Source organism: Carassius carassius, chromosome 47 (genome assembly GCF_963082965.1).
Source record: "Carassius carassius chromosome 47, fCarCar2.1, whole genome shotgun sequence".
Taxonomy (NCBI): Eukaryota; Metazoa; Chordata; class Actinopteri; order Cypriniformes; family Cyprinidae; genus Carassius; species Carassius carassius.
The window spans coordinates 17,836,885-17,855,801 of record NC_081801.1 but is presented as its reverse complement, the minus strand read 5'-3'; the positions used below and the strand labels follow the sequence as shown (position 1 = coordinate 17,855,801).

The following is an 18,917-nucleotide window of genomic DNA, read 5'->3' as shown; positions in this document are numbered from 1 at the left end:
ATAATCCTACATCACTGGAGCTGTGCAAAGTCCCTTCATGCTTCAAATGCTCCACCATCATACCCATCCCCAAAATAATCCAAAATTACAGGACTAAATGACTACAGGCCTGTGGCTCTAACGTCTGTGGTCATGAAGTAATTTGAAAAACTGGTGCTGGCCCACCTGAAGGACATTACTGGACCCTTGCTGGATCCTCTTCAGTTTGTCTACAGTGCAAAAAGGTCTGTGGATGATGCAGTAAGCATTGGACTGCATTATGTTCTGCAACATCTAGACAGACCAGAGACTTACGTGAAGATCCTGTTTGTGGACTTAGCTCGGCCTTTAACACTATCATTCCAAATGTTCTCCTGCCCAAACTAACTCAGCTCTCCATGCCCACCTCCATCTGTCAGTGGATCAACAGATTCCTGACAGACAGACAGCAGCTAGTGAGGCTGGGAAAATACACATCCAGCACCCGTACAATCAGCACAGAAGCTCTGGACTGCATTCTATGCCCAGTTCTCTTCTTCCTGTACACCAATGATTGCACATACAAGGACACCTCTGTCAAGCTCCTGAAGTTTGCAGATGACACCACACTCATCGGCTTAATTCAGGATGGTGACGATTCCCCCCACTCACCATCAAGAGCAGCACTGTGACTGTAGTGGAGTCATTCAGGTTCCTGGGCACCACTATCTCTCAGGACCTGAATTGGGACATTCACATTGACTCCATTGTGAAAAAGGCCTAGCAGAGGTTGTACTTCCTTCGCCAGCTGAGGAAGTTTAACCTGCCACAGGAGCAGCTGAAACAGTTCTACTCCGCCATCATTGAATCCATCCTTTGCACTTCAATAACTGTCTGGTTCAACTCAGCTTCTAAATCTGACCTCAGAAGACTACAGAGGGTAGTTCCGGACTGCTGAGCGAATCATCGGCACAACCCTCCCTTCTATTCAACAACTGTACTTATCCAGAGTGAGCATAAGGGCTGGCAAAATCACTGTGAACCCCTCACATCCAGCACATTCCTTCTTTGAACTGTTGCCATCTGTTTGACACTACAGAGCCCTGAGCACCAGAACGACCAGACACACGAACAGTTTCTTCCTCCAGGCAATCCATCTAATGAACAATTGATAAGAACTGTGGAACACGCAACACTATTTATATTTATATATACATACACTTTTTTATCTAACTCACATACTTAGTGTACACTTAATTTTTTGCACATAATATACCTGTAAATACAAAACTGCCTATTGTAATATACCTGCACATACAATTGTCAATTTGTATATTGTCATTCCTTACCTACTTATTTGTATTTTTTTATTACTTTATTATGTGTTTTTTGTTCTGTCGCCACCATTCTGTTGCACTGCGGAGCTTCTGTCACGAATAAAAATTCCTTGTATGTGTAAAAATACCTGGCAATAAAGCTCATTCTGATTCTGCTAGCTACCGGTTTAAGAGTCTAACAGCTGGGAAAGAAGGAGTTCCTTAATCTTAAAGTCCTGCAATTTACATTCCTATACCTCCATCCTGATTGTAGGCTTGTGAACAGTCTGTGTTGTGGTAGGGTGGGCTCTTTAAAGGGTACATAACATACACATGCTGTGTCCCAAACTTAAGTGCATGGACTCCGTAGTGTGATTTTAAAGTGCGAATGCGTCACAGCTGCGTGACAAGGGTGTCCCAAACAGAAGTGTTTGTACTCTGAAATGCGGATGTGAAGTGCGATTGAGTCACAGCGTCACCGCCTAAGCTGTCCCAAAGTCAGAATGCACACTTCGAAGACTGCATTTGAAGTGTCAATGCGTCACCGCGGCGCAACAAAGGCTGACGAATTTCCAAAGCGACTTCAAATGCGCCCTTCAATTCCCATGAAAATGAAGTGTACATCTGATGGACACTTCGCACCCGACCATATCCCAGAATCACTTGCGTGCATACGACCACGGTGTATATATTCAAATAACAAGGCAGGTGAGAGTTCTGTTAAGGAATTCACATTGAAATGTAAGTATTTCGTTTTCATTTACCCAACACTTTTTTACATAAAGCCCACAAACAATAAGAAAGTCAAGATTATATATAGTATAAGGCAATTGTCTTTCTCTTTGTTGTGTTTTTGAAGTGCTGTCATGCAAGATATGTCTACAAATGTTTTAACCAAACTTTAGCACTTCAGTATTTTATATGCATGTCCTGCTGTGTCATATATTTGTTTTTGTTTCTTCATAAGTGTTTCCATTTTCTCATTTTAGTACTATTCCGGAGAAAGTGAGCCTGCTGGGGAAAGACTTAATACAAAGTTAATAAAAAAAGTTGAAATTGAAAAAAAAAATGAAATTCTTTGTGCTGTTGATGTTAACGGGCATGGTTTATTTGCTAAGTGTCCTGAGACAGGTGAGGGGGTGAGTGGAGCTGCTCAGGGAGGACATCAAACTCCAGAGAGAGAGAGACAGAGAGAGAGACAGAGAGGAGCACAAGCTTTCTCTTCTTGAGAGAATGCTTAACAAATACATTCTTCGTTAGCCAAGAGAAAATAGTGGGAAAAAATGGGTAAATAACAGTTTTTCAATATCTTTTTTAAATTTCATATTGTCAATGAACAACCTAATTTGTGTAGTTTATTTTTGTGGTGCAAGTTGTATACATTATTCATTTTTTTTGTGTGTAATTTGTTTGAAAATAAGTACTTTTCTGTACATTTTGTATTTTTGTTTTGCATATTCACGTGTAAAATAAAAGAAGTACTTAAGTACAACTTAAGGGTGAGCAAAGGAATACAGAATTGTCATTATTCGCTGAACTATACTTTAAGTAGAAGTATTATCTTGCACACTCTAATATACTTAAGGTATTGAGTAAAAGTAAAGGTATGTACAGTATTGTTCTGAAAAATAATTTGTCAGGATGGTTTTACTTTAATATTACTTCTGCACTACTGTATGCTGCAGTTTACTTCTAAATATGTTCAATGTTATTCAATTTAAAGTTGCCTACTAAATATAATGTCTGGTAGTTTAATCTACAACAAAGCATCATGTTGTAAAATACCATATTTTTGTAGTGCTGATGTCTTTGAGAAAAACAAAACAAAACATAGTACTTTATATTTGTATATTTGAGTAAACTTAACTAAAGTACTTCCTTACAGTCCACCTCTGATTAAAGTAACAACATTTATTGTCAGAATATTAAATTCAAACAGAACACTGTTCATACTATGCACTTTTTTCAGTTTTATTTTCATACTTAACTGTTTAATAAAAACGGGTTGTAAACCTGTCTTCATATGATCACCATGGTCAAGGCAATAAACTATATAAAAATCACACCTTTGTAATGGATATGCAGTTCATCGATTCATTGGTTCTGAACTAATGAATCACGGTTCGTTGAATCTAAAACAATGCAAACCCAAAGCTTGTAGATTGTTTGTATTCAGGCATATAAACCCAACTCTGTCTAAACTAAATGCCTGGCACCAGCCTGGCTGGATTTAAATTATTTACGACACTCTGGATGAGAAATTCCACAGTCACGTGAGCAGCCTCAAAGGAGAAACGAAACACATTCCACAACACACACACACATAAGCACACACACACAAACAAACCTTTCTTAACGTTCTTTACCTTCGTCATTTTATTATTAAGATGTATTCTGATAGGGGTGTGTGTTGCATAAAGTGGTTAATCCTGTTATGCGAGGATTATAAATTGTTGACCTGTAAATTGGAAATGTTTTGGGAATGAATGTTCTCACAAAGAGTCATGATTCTGTAACTCTATCCCCCTGACCAGATCATAAAACTTTACGACCTATGGGAAACAGGACAGGAAAGAGAAAGAGAATAGTACCCTTTTATTGTCTCAATGTATTTTAAATGTATTGAGTATTGCCTTTTTGTGCAGTAGATGTTTCCCCATATAAATTGGAGTATCTGCAGTTTAATCGTGTGTTAATCAAACTTTACATGTGTGTAATTCTGCATATAAATGTAACGTTGTGTTTCTATCAGTTATATATGTTATTTTTGGTATCTGTTTAATCGTCATGCTTTGACGGACTCACTTATATAAAGGAAATTAATGAAAAATGTATTAATCTGGAATAACGAACTTGCTAGTGTTGCCCCCCTGGCCTGGTGAGTGTCAGGGGGGATGAGTGTGATTTTAAATCCTGTATCTGTATATAGAAACAATGAGACGAAAACTTTAGCTTCTGTTCAGCTCAACTGCTAGCCTAGAAATCTAGACGCACCCTAGCGGCAGCAAAATGTATTTCGCAGCCTAGAGTACAGTCTAGCAACTCTCAATACACCTTCTAGCAGCAAAAACCCAGATTGGGTCAGGCCAATCACGTCGTGTATAGAGCAGGCGGGGCGGGCTTAACATATGACGACAGAGAGTTGCGACGGCTGCCACTTGAAAACAAAGAATGGCGGCTGCAGCTGTCGAACAACGATCTTTTGAATCGGCTTTGGCCGCGACTCTGGAGGACTTGGAGTTAAGTTTCTCTTTAAGAAAAGAGCAAAGAACGGCACTTAAGTCATTTTTAAAAAAGGAAGATGTGTTTGGAGTTTTGCCGACTGGATACGGAAAAAGTTTAATATACCGCTCTGACTACGTAACCTTCTTCGTTGCTCTGATAGGTTGTAGCGCTATCCTATTGCGTGCAGAGGGATTTTGAGAGACAGCCGTTTATCCCGCCCCTCGGAGTAAGCCTCGTCTTTGGAGAGTTTCCAGACTAAACATCTTGATGTAAGTCTGGCTGGCCAGGCTACTCAACTGCAGTATTTATTCTGCTTCTACAAAGGAAAAAAATAATAATAAAATTTGACTCCTCGAGGTAATAAACAAAATGCTTGTTGTAGCATAAGGTATTTCACAAGACTTTCAAGTATGTAAGATATCACCATATCTTCAGAAAATACCAAAATATACAATGGAATAATAATAACGGAAGCACAGTAAAATAAAACATATTAATGTCCATACTTTTCATTGTGCTTCATTTGACATGAATTTTATATTGACCAGTTCAACAACAACATTTTTTACTTATTCTCATGATTCTTGTAATAAACATTAGTTCCATCAATTTACACACATTACTAAATTTGCATCACTTTTAAAATCAACTACTCTGTTTAAACACAGGAAAAACATTTAACATGATGTGTTATACACACATTAGCACTAAATGCATTTTTCAGATCAGTTAACAACACAAAACGAGACTATTCGCGTTTCTATTGTTTACCTGGTTACTCATAGCAACAGGTCCGCTAGCTTAGAATGGCAGTGTATAGCTGAACATCATGATTTCACACATTATGGCAAAATTACTCAACTCTAAACATTGCACGTACTCACTACCGATTCACAACACTCTTATCTCTTATACTAAGATACATGCATACCATTTTGAGGAACATTAACCCACCTGTATATAGAAACAATGAGACGAAAACTTTAGCTTCTGTTCAGCTCAACTGCAGTATTTATTCTGCAGCGCTTGTCTCATAATGGTTTTAAGTTCCTCCCGGCACTCAGCGCCATCTAGTGACCTCTATAAGTATCGCCCCACCATAGTAAAAAGTACAATACAATGAAATTGGTCTCTTTGTAACTATTTAGTACACATTATCACAAAAAAATATATATATGGGTGTCTACTTTTCCCACATTGTTCACCTCTGCGACAAATGGCTGTACAACAAACTGTACTAACTCTATTGCCTTTTTTTTTATCTCTTATGCCAAACTTTGAACACCGCTTTTAACCCTTTACACTCTTCCCTGTTTTTTTTAATGTCTCCTGACATTTGACTGTATGTCTTAAGATGTATGTGAGTCTGTGATATGTCAGTATGCATGGGTGAAGCAGTTGTAATAGTAAGGGTGTGGATATGTGAAGTACGGAAGAGGGACAGTATTGAGATTAATTTGGAGAGGGTAGCTTGGCAGTAATGAGTTTACCCCTGCATTCTGCTGCTGATAAGATGGCTGTCCCAGTGTACCACAGGTGAACAGTTTCTTTGGCTTGGCTGTCCTTTGGGACCTTCTGACTGCCTCCACCTCCAATTGGTGTTCATCCTCCCCCACTTGCGTCCTGTCCTATTGCTCTTCCTCCACTTGATGTTCATTCTCCACTCAAATCCTCAAGAGCTCTGTCCTGTGTGTGTGATGTGTTCTGAACATGATCCTGGGTGTCTATGCCATCTCTGACAGAAGAGTGAATCTCACGAGCTTCAGTCCTTAGCCTTTGATCAGTCTGAGGATGATGCACTGCTTGATGATGCTCTGCCTGTTGGGATCTCACTAACCTGTAGCATGGAATCTGCTGGTAAGTGTATTCCTCATCAGAGCTGTCTGTGTTTTTTTCATGAGTATCTGCAATGGTTTGTTTCTGTTTTTTTAACTTTGTTTTTCCTTTTGAATCTGGTGCAGGAAGTGTTTCCTCTAGTGGCAGTTCGTTCACTGGCAATAGTAAGTTCCAACACGGTGTACTGTCTGCTCCCAGTAAGCCCGCAACTTCCCAGGCCCGCCTCTCTCTGACAGGTTTTTTACCAGCACTCGGTCGCCTGGCTGAAGAACAACACCCCTGACAGCTCTGTCATACAGACTCTTTCCTTTGGCTGACGATTTTTCACTGTTGTTTGCAGCAATTTCATATGGGGAACGCATCCTCTTTGCCCACTTCTGTGCATATGTCTATCGATCAGTTGACTCAGGCTCTGTCTTTGGTGGGAACAGTAAGTCAACAGGTAAGCGTGGAGGACGACCAAATAAGAGGAAGAATGGGGAAAAGCTGGTGGCCTCATGACTTGTGCAGTTGTAGGCGTGCACGACATGGGGCAGGTGATCTTTCGACTGACTCTTTTTTTCCTCTTCCAGGGTACGAATCATCTGCAGAAGTGTGCGGTTCAGTCTCTCCACAGGATTACCTTGTGGGTGGTATGGTGTGGTTCTTGAATGACCAAAACCAGCCAGCTGCTGTAACCTGTTGAACAAACTGTTCTCAAACTCCTTCCCCTGATCATGGTGGAGCTTCTCCGGATAACCATAGCGAGGGATGAAGTCTTGAAATATCTTATCGGCTGCTGTTTTTCCCGATTTGTTCCTTGTTGGGTATGCTTGAGCAAAGCATGTGAAGTGGTCAACAAGGACCAGGATGTATTCATAGCCTTGGCTTTGCTCCAGGTGGAGATAGTCGATGCACACTAACTCAAATGGACTGCTTGTGGATATGTGTCCCATGGGCGCTCTCTGTGGAAGATTTGGGCATTTCTGTTTAATGCAGCTGCATCTTTTGTTTACATAGTCCTCTATTTCCTGCTGCATATTTGGCCAATAAAACCTCTCGCGGGCGAGATGAGATACTTTCTCTGCACCAACATGGTCCAAGTCATTATGCAGGGTCTTTAGCACCAGAGGTTACCACTTCTCAGGGCGGACTAGCTGCCTGTGTTGTTCAGTCCGCCTATAGAGAATCCCGTCATCCACTTCTAACTTATTCCATTCATACAGCAGTCTCCTGGTCTCTTTCCTCATGTTTCTTTTGTCCATTTTGTTGGGAATCCAGTTTTGAAGTTTTAGGGAAACAACTTCTGAGATAGCAGATTACTCCTGCTCTGCTGCCTGGATGTTTTCTGATGGAACACTGGAAATACTTGCAGATGGCACAACCTCTGCACTTCCACCTCCAGCTGCAAGGCTGCAACCCAAGGTACGTCCCCTTCTTGAAGGGCTTTGCTGCCTTGCCATACCGCAGACACAATCTCAGGTGACATGGTCTCCATGTGGTCTTTCATGCCATCCTGAAGTTTCACAGGATACCTTGACAGTGTATCTGCGTCAGTGTTCATCTTCCCTGGCCTGTACTTAATATCGAAGTGAAAGTCGGCCAGTTCACCAACCCATCTGTGTCCAACGGCATTTAGTCTGGCAGTGCTAAGGACATATGTCAAAGGGTTATTATCCGTGAAAACTGTGAATGTTGGAGCATAATACAAGTAATCACGAAACTTGTCACAAATGGCCCACTTGAGAGCCAAGATCTCAAGTTTTCCGGAGTGGAGGTGGTAATTTCTCTCGGCAGGTGTAAGAGTTCTGGAACCATACCCAATGACCCGCAACTTGTTGTCCTGCCGCTGATATAGCACTGCTCCTAATCCTTCATTGGACGCATCAGTGTGTAGTATGAGTTTGGGTAAGCTAAGATAGGTGGATTCGTTAACATGTCAACTAGCCTGGCTACTACATCCCTGTGCTGTGCTCTCCATGTTATTCGGGGTTCTGGATGGGAGTTGTCCTTTATCTAATTTCTGAGCTCCACCTTTACTTTTGTTTGTCTGATTTTTGGTGTGACTTCCGTCTGTTTCCGTGGGTTTCTGTAGCAGTTCAAAGAGTGGCTTAGCAAGTCAAGAGAAGTCTTGGATAAAGGAGCGGTAGTACCCCAGAAACCCCAGCAGGGACTTGACATCTCCAACTGTGCGAGGCTCTTTTTCTTTGAGTGCCATCACTGCTGCCAAATCCTGTGGATCAATCTTGACTCCTTCCCCAGACACCAATCGGCCGAGGTAACGAACCTCTCTTTTAAACAACTCACACTTGGTTGATCTTAGTTTGATGCCATGTTCTCTCATGTGACTGAGAACTTGTCTGAGGTGATGTATGTGATCCTCAAAAGACGTTGAGTAACACAGCACATCGTCTAGGTATGGAGCACAGCATTCATCTCGAATACCTTCCAACACACCCTCAATACACCTCTGGAAAGCCGCAGGTGCGTTCGTCAAGCCAAATGGTATCCGTATCCATTCATACAACCCCCAGGGTGTACTGAAGGCTGTAAGGTGTCTGGATTCCTTGCTCACGAACCCTTGGTGGTATGCGCTGCCTTGATCCAGGATGGCGAACCATGTGTTGCCCCCCAAACTGTTAAGCAGGTCTTGGATTCGGGGCAATGGATGATGATCTGGAATGGTCTTCTGGTTCAGGCCTCTGAAGTCTACACACAGCCGCAGACTCTGGTCCTTTTTCCGCACACAAACAACTGGAGACGAATATGAAGACACAGATTTGCGGATCCAACCTCTGTCTAGGAGATTCTGCACATACTCTTTCACCTCCTTATATAGGGGCTTAGGTATGGAGTTATAGCACCTTTGAACTGGGTTGTTGTCTACCACATTGATTTTCAGCTGTAAGTCGGGTATACAACCGATGCCTCCTTCTTCTTTTACAAACACATCAGACTCCCCGAAAAGCATCTGGCGCACCATCTCCTGCTGCTGCTGATCAAGATGTTCTAATTTGACCGGGGGGTGCCACTTTTCTTGTGTGTGAGACTCTACTGAGCTGTTCGTTCTGCTGCTGGCACCGCTGCTTGGGCTAACCTGTGCGACACATGTGTATGTATCACTTTTTGACTTTGCTGGTTGCTTAGCCGGGGAACAGAGATTGACTGGTTTGCTGTCAACGATTTCTTCTATACAGCGTAAGACTTAGTATCACTAATTACGGACACAATAGTTTCAGCTGTATCTTGATGGAGCTTTAATGCCTCTGCTAGCAAATCACTTAGACTGACACTTTCTGGCTCTTCCAGACTCTCTAAAATGATTTCCTCTATCACATTGAATCCTAGCAACAGGCCACTAACACAGCTCTGACTCACTAGCATGGGTACATTAATGGCTACTTGACCATGTCTTACACTTTTGACTTCCAATATTTCAGCCCACCCTTCAAAAGGTACATCTGTGCCATTAGCAGCTGTGATTCTGAGTGGATTATCTGGTAGTAGGTCGGTGAGTGGCTGAATTTTAATGTCAGGTAAATGTTCCTTTAGCCAGGACTTTTCCAGTATCATAACCTGAGCTCCACTATCTAGTAGTGCATCAATCTGCACACCGTTGAGAGTACAGGTTAGCAAGCACTTTCTGCCTTGCTAAATCAGTTTTGCTAAATGGTTTCCTTTTCTTACTCTATGCTTCGATAGTGATGGACAATGAGTGGGAGTTATTGAGTCATGGCTGGTTACGGAAACAGGGGACTCTAGCTCTTGTTTGGTCACTGGTGGTCCCTCCCCAGTGACCCCATCACATTTCCCGCTGGCTTAGACTTTGACAGGCAGCCCACAGCTCTGTGCCCTTCCTGGCCACACCTGAAACAGTGGTTGCAGTTTGCAGTCCCTTGAGCTAAACATAACTTGCATTTTCCCCTTTGTGGTAGACTTGTGTGGTTGCACCTTACTTAACGAGTTGGCCTGTGATGGCACTGGAGTACTGGCTGTAGGGATGAGAGCCTTCTCTATAGTTTTTGCTAAGGCTGAGACATGTGCTGTCAGTTTGTGTATAGCTGTGCGGTTCGCCTGGACTTCGGCTTGCGTTTGAAGAACGCTGGCTTGAACTTCAGCTGGAGGCTGGACTGCATGTTGTCTTTACCGTTGTTGTGTGGCATTGACTGTGACTGTTTTGGTTTTGTGTGTCTGACCTAGGCGTGCCTGTCTCTCAACCTCTTCACTAACTGACTTTGTCATTATCTCTAAGATGAAATCATCAGTTATACTTGTATTGGTAAGGAGGGTTTTAAGGTCTCGCTTTACATGTGCATATTTCTCACTTATCCCCTGATACAGCGAGTGAAGAAATATCCCATGGACAAGTTTGTCGTCATATTGAAACTCTGAGCTACCATGCTGAAAGGCAAACAGTATTCTCTGTTTAAGCACCATTAACCGGTACATGAACTGTTGTGGTCTTTCTCTGTCCTGTTGTTTGGTATTGCTAAGCTCCTGAAATAACTTTGCACTACTCTTGTCTCGTAAGTGTGCTCTGAGGAAACGCTTAAGCTCAGCTAAAGTTAACCCATCTTTGGTCATCAGCATGTCTTTGAAAGTACCAGGCTTAATTATCTTCAGAACAGTACGAATTACTTCTGCTTCTGTGAAATTCTCAGATATCCCTTCACCAATCTGCCTACACAGTGAGCTATAGCTAACATCAGAATCGGAGTCAGAAATCTGGCCACTGTATATCTTGAATTCTCTTCGAGGCAGTAAAGCAGCAACATCTGTTAACTTTATCACATCAGTTACCTGGCTGGCTACAACTGATAATTTGTCTGCCTTAACATTCACTACTGAAGGTGCCACTAATGATTCAGTCTCTGCCAGTAACTCACGTTGCTCTTCTGCAGCCGCTGGAGGTTGTTGCAGTTCAGTGATGAGATCGTTGAAGACTAGCAAGCGGGTCATGCCTTGGTCCTCTTGACTTGCCAACTCGTCACCTTTTAAAAAGTCCACGATGAAGTCATAGAGTTCCACCTCTGTTGCATCATCCCCTGGTAGATCTTTCTCCAACTCATCCTTGATGGAGTCTGCCAGCTTGTGGAGTACATCTGTCTTGGCGGTGTTGATCAGCTGATGGAGCTGCCTATGGATTCCCCTTCGCAGTTCTTGTAGCGCAGACATCTCTTCCCCTCAGGAATCACTGGTGTAGCACGTTGGTCCAGGAACTTGACGTCAGGTTCATTTATTGGTGATTAGCTGCCATCAGGACAAGGCGCTAATCCCGGACGAGCCCCCAAAATTGTTGCCCCCCCCTGGCCTGGTGAGTGTCAGGGGGGATGAGTGTGATTTTAAATCCTGTATCTGTATATAGAAACAATGAGACGAAAACTTTAGCTTCTGTTCAGCTCAACTGCAGTATTTATTCTGCTTCCACAAAGGAAAAAAAATAATAATATTTGACTCCTTGAGGTAATAAACAAAATGCTTGTTGTAGCATCAGGTATTTCACAATACTTTTAAGTATGTAAGATATCACCATATCTTCAGAAAATACCAAAATATACAATGGAATAATAATGATGGAAGCACAGTAAAATAAAACATATTAATGTCCATACTTTTCATTGTGCTTCATTTGACATTAATTGTATATTGAACAGTTCAACAACAACATTTTTTACTTATTCTCATTTGGTTCTTGTAATAAACATTAGTTCCATCAATTTACACAAATTACTAAATTTTAACAAGCTTGTTACTTTTCAGTAACCAAAATTTCATAAGGATAGGAAAATATTTTCATGGCCAGAGACAATTTTTCCTTGAATTATAAGAAGTGATAACCCTATTGAAAGTTGATAAGTTAATCTTATGGCCGTTTGCTGGACAAACCACTGTTTGATTTGCGGTAATTCACAGTAAGAGATATCACTATAATTGATATGATGAATGGAATATTGACATATTAATAAGTAAATTACAGTGCCTTGTAATGAGTTATTGATATATACAATTGACCTAATTTTCATCTTCAATAATTTTAATGTAACTGTCATATGAGATATATATATTAATCATATTCCTGATTAATTATAAAAATTCTCTATATATCATTTGAGTTAATTATAATGTACAGCCCAGTGCGGCTACATTAATGGTGAAGGATGCGGGCATTTCAAACTTCGTTTTGTGAGCAATCCAGTTTAATCTGTTTATATGGTTATTAATAATTTCTGCACGCGGGCTATCAAATTATGTACTTGTGAGATAAGTCGCAAGATGCGAACTCACTCCTAACTGACTGAGGCAAAAAGCTGATCAGTCAGCTCGTTAAGTTTCTCTAAATAGCTAGCAGTATAGTCACTGTTATTTTAATGAAAGTAAAACTGCAGTATAATGTTAAAAGTCTCCTGTTAAGAAAGACCAAGATCTCTCTGCAGTGAGAACATTTTAATATTAATAATTAAAAGACGAAGAAATCTCTTTTATTAGTTGCAATATATAAATCTGAACATGAGCGATGTTCCTCTGATTCAGTTAAAAAGACCTTGTTTATTACAAACGGTTATTGAATTCGTGGTGAACCACAGTGATATTAAAAAATAAACGATAAAAACTCCTGGTCTAAAATTGGCTTAGCTACCCGATTGTAAACCTAAAACATTTAAATCATAAGGGCTATTTTGATAAATGTTTATGGGAGTCAACAGATGGAAAATTCCTGTTGTTCACATTTGTGTGTTTGTGCAGCGAAATGAATCCTGCCGTACGCTCTTGTGCGGTATAGCACTGTTGGAGAATCAGCGCTGACGAGCGCACAGAGTTTAGATCACATTGAAGTAGGCTGTAATTTGTTTAGAAGTTCAAAATTACGCCCTGCCTTCTGATGTCAGCCTGCATGAGTGCAATTAAGTTTCAGATAATGCGCTCACTGCTAAATCCCTATTCCCTTGTGATTTATTGAATTAGATGTCTAAATTCTCAATAATTATTTGCATTTACAGCTTTGCTCGTGCGAATATTATTTCAGGTTAGAAAATTTTTGGCAGTCTCCTGTTAAATCTACTGACAGCTCTCAGCTCTCTTTGCTCTCTTTTCAATTCTGTTTCGAATTGCATATTTCTATTTTTACCCCTTTTTGATTAATTTCAAAATTATTAATGATACCTTACTGTTATCATTGGTATAAGAGAATATTATTCTAATTTTCCTTTTGATTTTTCTTACATGCTTAATTTAAATTTCAATTTAAACCAGTTTAGAATTTTTAATTTGAATTAAGTTTTCTGCTCACCAGGTTAAGCACAGAGAGGGAGTACGCCCCCTTGTGGTGAAAACCAGCTACTTCTTCTCCCGTGTTTCATTCCTGTCTTTTGTTATTTTGATTTTTCTTATTTTTCTTATCTCTTTTGGCTTAGGTTATTTTGATAATTACCATCATTATCATAATTTTTTTGTTGTTGTTTTATCATTATTAGGTAAAGCTGTTACCTCTCATTTCTACATATTATGTTTACTCAGTTGATGTTAAGCAAACCAAACCTTAATTAACTTTAAGTTTCCTTTGTTCATCCTTTGTGTATTTGATAGTAGAACTCCCTTTGTGATTGGACAGTCATCTCAGGTTTCCAGTGAGCAAGGGAGCTGACCAGCGTTACCGACACTGGCTGTGAGCGAAACTCGGTTCCTCTTATCTCTGTCCGTTGCGGCACGCAGTGGAGACATCAGCAATTTGGCACTCCAAAGGTAGTCAATTTGTCCAGCCGATACACACAATGCAATCTCTGGGACCAGTACCTAATCCGAGGCCTAAAACGGGGGCCACTCTCTTTTAAGAGAGGGTTCTAGGGAACAGCCCAATTTTGCAGTGCTGTCTGGCGATTGACATCTTGGTGTTGCCAGGTTGTGTTAAAAGTCACAAGCTGTTTGAGAGGGCACAACGCCAGAGTAACGGAGGTCCAGGGACACTGCGGTTGAGTGTTTGGGGAGCGCCGGAGAGGTTGACCAAGCCACTGGTTTCCACCTGAATGGCTTCAATTCACCCAGGTGAACCAAATGTGATAAAACCCATCCACTTATTATAAGCCACAGAATATTAGATATTCCTCCGGATATATTTTAAGTGTTTGACCCATTGCTTCTTCAAGCCACACCATCTTTCTAGGTTTCCTACCCAGATAGCCCCACTCACCTGTTGGCCCTATCTTAAAATCTAGCAGTAGGCTTAGGCCTCCTTATTCTCACTAACACCTCGTGTTACTATTGTTTTTATCTCATTTCAAGTGTTGTGTTTCACTTTGATCTTTTTCTATCCTCTGTTCTGTTGTGATTTGTTTCTTTGATTTCACATAGAGACAGTAACCTGTGAGAGCCACCAAAGAAGCTAAATAGTAGAGCGACAACCAGCAGCCGTTGTCATCACGCGACCCGCTAGGCTACTGCCTGTCAAATCTCCATTTCAGATCCTTCGATGACCCAAGTAAATTGGCTGAACTGTCTGACTGTTTGCATCAGTTAGCCCCAAAATTCTCATAAACGGCCCAGCCCGTATGAATATAGCTCGTTAACCATAGAACGAACTTGCATTGATCTTTTTGTGTGTGTGCTGTGTTTCTTTCACCTACAGTGATCTAGGATGTTCCAGTCATCCAGTCCAGCAGTCCACGGGGGCCACGCTTAAGCAACGCTTAAGCTTCAAGCGGAGGGGGCCTGAGGGGACCAGGCCCGAACCCAGAGTCGCCTTGATCAGCTCCTCCTCGAGACCCAGAACCAGCGCGAGAAAGAGGACGACACAGATCCAGAGCTACAGAAAGAAGTAGAAAGACTTCGCAATGCACTGCAAGATCTTCGCCTCGACTCAGATCAAAGAGAACAGCTGGAGAGAGAAGCCCTAAAAGAACTCAACAAAAAACTCCAGCAAGGTGACGGTCTCCTAAAAAGAGCAGAGACTGAACTGAAAGAAAGAGACTATAAAACCTGGGCCTGCAAAACAGACTTGCAAGCGGCCCAAGCTAAAATCAACGAGCTTACTCTGCAGAGAGACGAGCTTCAAGATGAACTTGACATTGTTCACGCAGAACTGACACATTCTCACAGATTACAGAGTGGCTGGATCGGAGAAACGCACACCACAGAGTTTCTCCCGGCCCGCCACTCCAACCCTTTCAGCCAAGAACGAAGAGCTGAAAAAGGGGGTGTAAGCCCACGGCTCAAGACATCACCAGCCAGCTTACAAGAACACCTGTCAACAACAGAGGGGGGGAGAACCCTTCCAGGGAACCTATGCCACTAAACCCTGCACGGCTCACCGAGAACTTGATAAACAAGCCCTACGTTCAATCCAGATCCTGCAGGAGGACATGACCTTCACGCTTATTTACAAGACATTGACTTTCACTTGCAAACTGTCACCCACGTGACAGCTGTGAACACATTGTACCTGTTAAAAATCACATCCAGCCGTGATGTGCATAGTTTTCTGGATCGTCAACCAGAGACTTCCAAAGCGGACTACCAGCAACTGCTACAAACTTTGATTCTTGAATTCTCTGATCCAGACTCAGACCATGGGATACTTATTGCTATGGACCTCAAACAGGGCCGACTTGAAAACACACAGACTTTCTATAGTCAGCTACGAAAAGCCTACTTTGGAGCATGCAACGAACCAGGTATGGAACAGAATGTCGACTTAAAAACTCTGTTCCTCCAAAACCTACATGCCAGTTGGAGTTTTCATCTCAGAGTCTCAGTGTGTCATCGTAACATGACTACACAAGAGTTATGGAACTTAGCCCACAAAGCTTACACCAAGAAAAAAACTATTTCTGAAAAGACTGTGAAAAACCCCACAATCTCTGTCTCTGAGCACTGCTTGGAGTTAACCCTAGAGGGCGTCCCACAACACCACAGTCACAGACCTTTTTACAGAGAGTCAATACCGTTCCAAGCCAGAAGAGGGCAACACAATCATGATGGTGCTCGTCCAAAGCATCAGAGCGAGCGATCTGAAAGATTCTGGGACCGGCGACCGAAAAAGAACCGATCCCCACTGTACACAGAGGGACACAGAGCCCCGACAGCCGGCAGTGGACCCACTCTCGACATGACACTGATAAGCTCAATCCTGAGCCCACATCAGAAAAACACAGGGCAGCCACGTCTGAGAAAGCAGAGATCCTGAGGGTGCTAAAAGAGCTCCTTTACATGAAAACTCGCAAGGAAGACAAGGAAGATGAACCAGACATCTTATGTCTAAGCATAAGAACTGAAACCAACACCCTGTCTAACTGCCATCTGTATGAGCCAAGCACCCAGAACACTGCTCGTCATCCACAGACCACAGAGCTAACTGTCACATCACAAGGTGACAGCATCACCCAAGCTCCACAGCTGACAGCTGCACACCCTGAACGAGACAGCACAGGTCCTCACACTAGGTACCACAAACACAAGGTACCAGAAAATGCTGTTGTGAACTGAATGTACAGTCGTACAGCCAGAATGACATCCGGTTTGAACAGGTTGCTTCAATTCACCTGACAATCGGTCATCCTAGTACATCCTATTTAAGTCTCACCAATGAACACTCATGCATTTCTCATTGGCAAAGACCTGCTAGACCACTTTGACCCTTAACTGAACTTCAAACAGCTAAAAGACTTTGCTCAATGCGAGAACCTCTTTCCCTCCAGCCACACAGGTTGCAAGAGCCAGACTGTCAGGTCACAGAGGTCACGGGAACTCCCACAGAGCCAGATTGCCAGGTCACAGAGGTCACGGGAACCCCAGCAGCCAGCCATGGCTACACAGCCCCAATGGCAGACCAAGGCTCAAGTTCACTCCTCTGCACCTTAGTCAACGAACAGGTTACGGTGGTACCAGCTTACACCAAAGGGATCGCTGTTCGGCTAAACATGCGATGTGGTCAAACCTTAAACCACACGCTGGGTTTCTTCCAACCCTCACCTGAATGGGTGGAACTCGGACTCACACTTGAAGCCACACCCCTCACTGAAGTGTCATCTTGTATAGTCTACATCCTGTGCAACAACTGTACGGCAACTGACATCAACATTCCCAAGGCCTACCGGCTGGGATGGCTGGTGAGCCATGACTTTAATGACTTTGAACTTGTACTACCTGTCATTGAGCCCATTCCACCTGCACTGATACCCGAAGGAAGTACAAAAACACATTGTTCACTGCACCCTTCAAATCTGTCGCCATCACATGAGCAAAGACCAGGTGTGCAGAATGGATCAGACAGATGACCAACACCTCGCAGTATACACAGTCTCCCACCAGAACGTCAGTGAGACTGATGAAGCTGCTACACCTCTCAATACCAAACTGACTGATGACACACCGACGGAGGAGCCTTACACAGGTTTTCAATCTCAAGTGCAGCAAATTCTACCGAACGCTCATGCACTTCAGAGCGATACAGATCACCAAAGACTCAGACAAGTTCTTTATAAGCTCAAAGAATCCTGTGCCAAAGACTCTTTAGACTGTGGTCTTACCAACCTACACACGGTGCGCATACCTACACACCCTGATGCTCCTCCCACTTCTGTCAAACAGGATAAGATTCCCATCGCCTCACACGAACCAGTGCAGGAGATCATCGAATCTATGCTGGAGAAAGGTGTCATCCATCCATGCAACAGCACCTACTCAGCCCTCATCTGGCCCGCCCTCAAACCTGACGGCAAGTGGTGACCCACCAGTGACTACAGGAAACTGAATCAACAGGTGCCGCTGTCACGATGGCACAAGACCCAGCTGGAACAAGAAATGGCCCGAACCAGAGGAGCCACAATCTTCCCTACACTTGATGTGGCCGTTGGATTCTGGTCCATTCGGTGCACCCGGAAAACCAACACAAGCTGGCATTCACATTTGGCAACCGACAGTTCACCTTCAACAGGTGTCTGTTCGATTATGCCGACTCACCAGCTGAATTCAACATCTGTTTAAAAGCCTGTACAGACTCTAGCTATGCTAGACTCAGTTTTGTGTGCCATCTTCCAAACAGGAAACAGGATGGTTTCAAAACTGCAAACAACAAGCCAGTCAAACACCAACACCTGTTCCATCAATGTGATGACATCACAAAAACACACAATGTGACTGTGTACTGGAAGAAGGTAAAAGGACACTCGATGCTACCAGCTCTAGACAAGGACTTAAAAGATCAAACTGTCACTGTTGCCAAAACTGGCGCACTAAACAACAGGCTGTGGTCACTCCCAACCCACCCACCCACTTTCAAGGTTGAAGTGATTACACACAGCATAAGAACTTTACTAGCTAAACTGCCTACCTCAGAACCGCATACGCTGGCTCCGTTGTCTACAAAGACCAACATAGCGGACATGCGGGCTTCTGAAACCTCCATAATGACTTTGCTTAACCACCTCTCAGACCCCTCCATCCACCCTGGCACCCAGTCTACAGTCACTGACAACCAATGCCCCAGACCACTGCATGATACAAAGCACATGCTGCGTGCACAGAACAATATTGTGGGTTGTGCATCGTCTGACATCACAATGCCAGGGCTTGTAATGCCACGGAGCAAAAAGGGGAAAAAGCCAATATATT

General features: G+C 42.7%; 1 pseudogene; it reads left to right on the top strand.

The window, feature by feature from the left end:
- Positions 1–18,917, top strand: part of LOC132130328 (pyruvate dehydrogenase (acetyl-transferring) kinase isozyme 3, mitochondrial-like) — a 53,618-nt pseudogene that overhangs the window by 27,418 nt on the left and 7,283 nt on the right.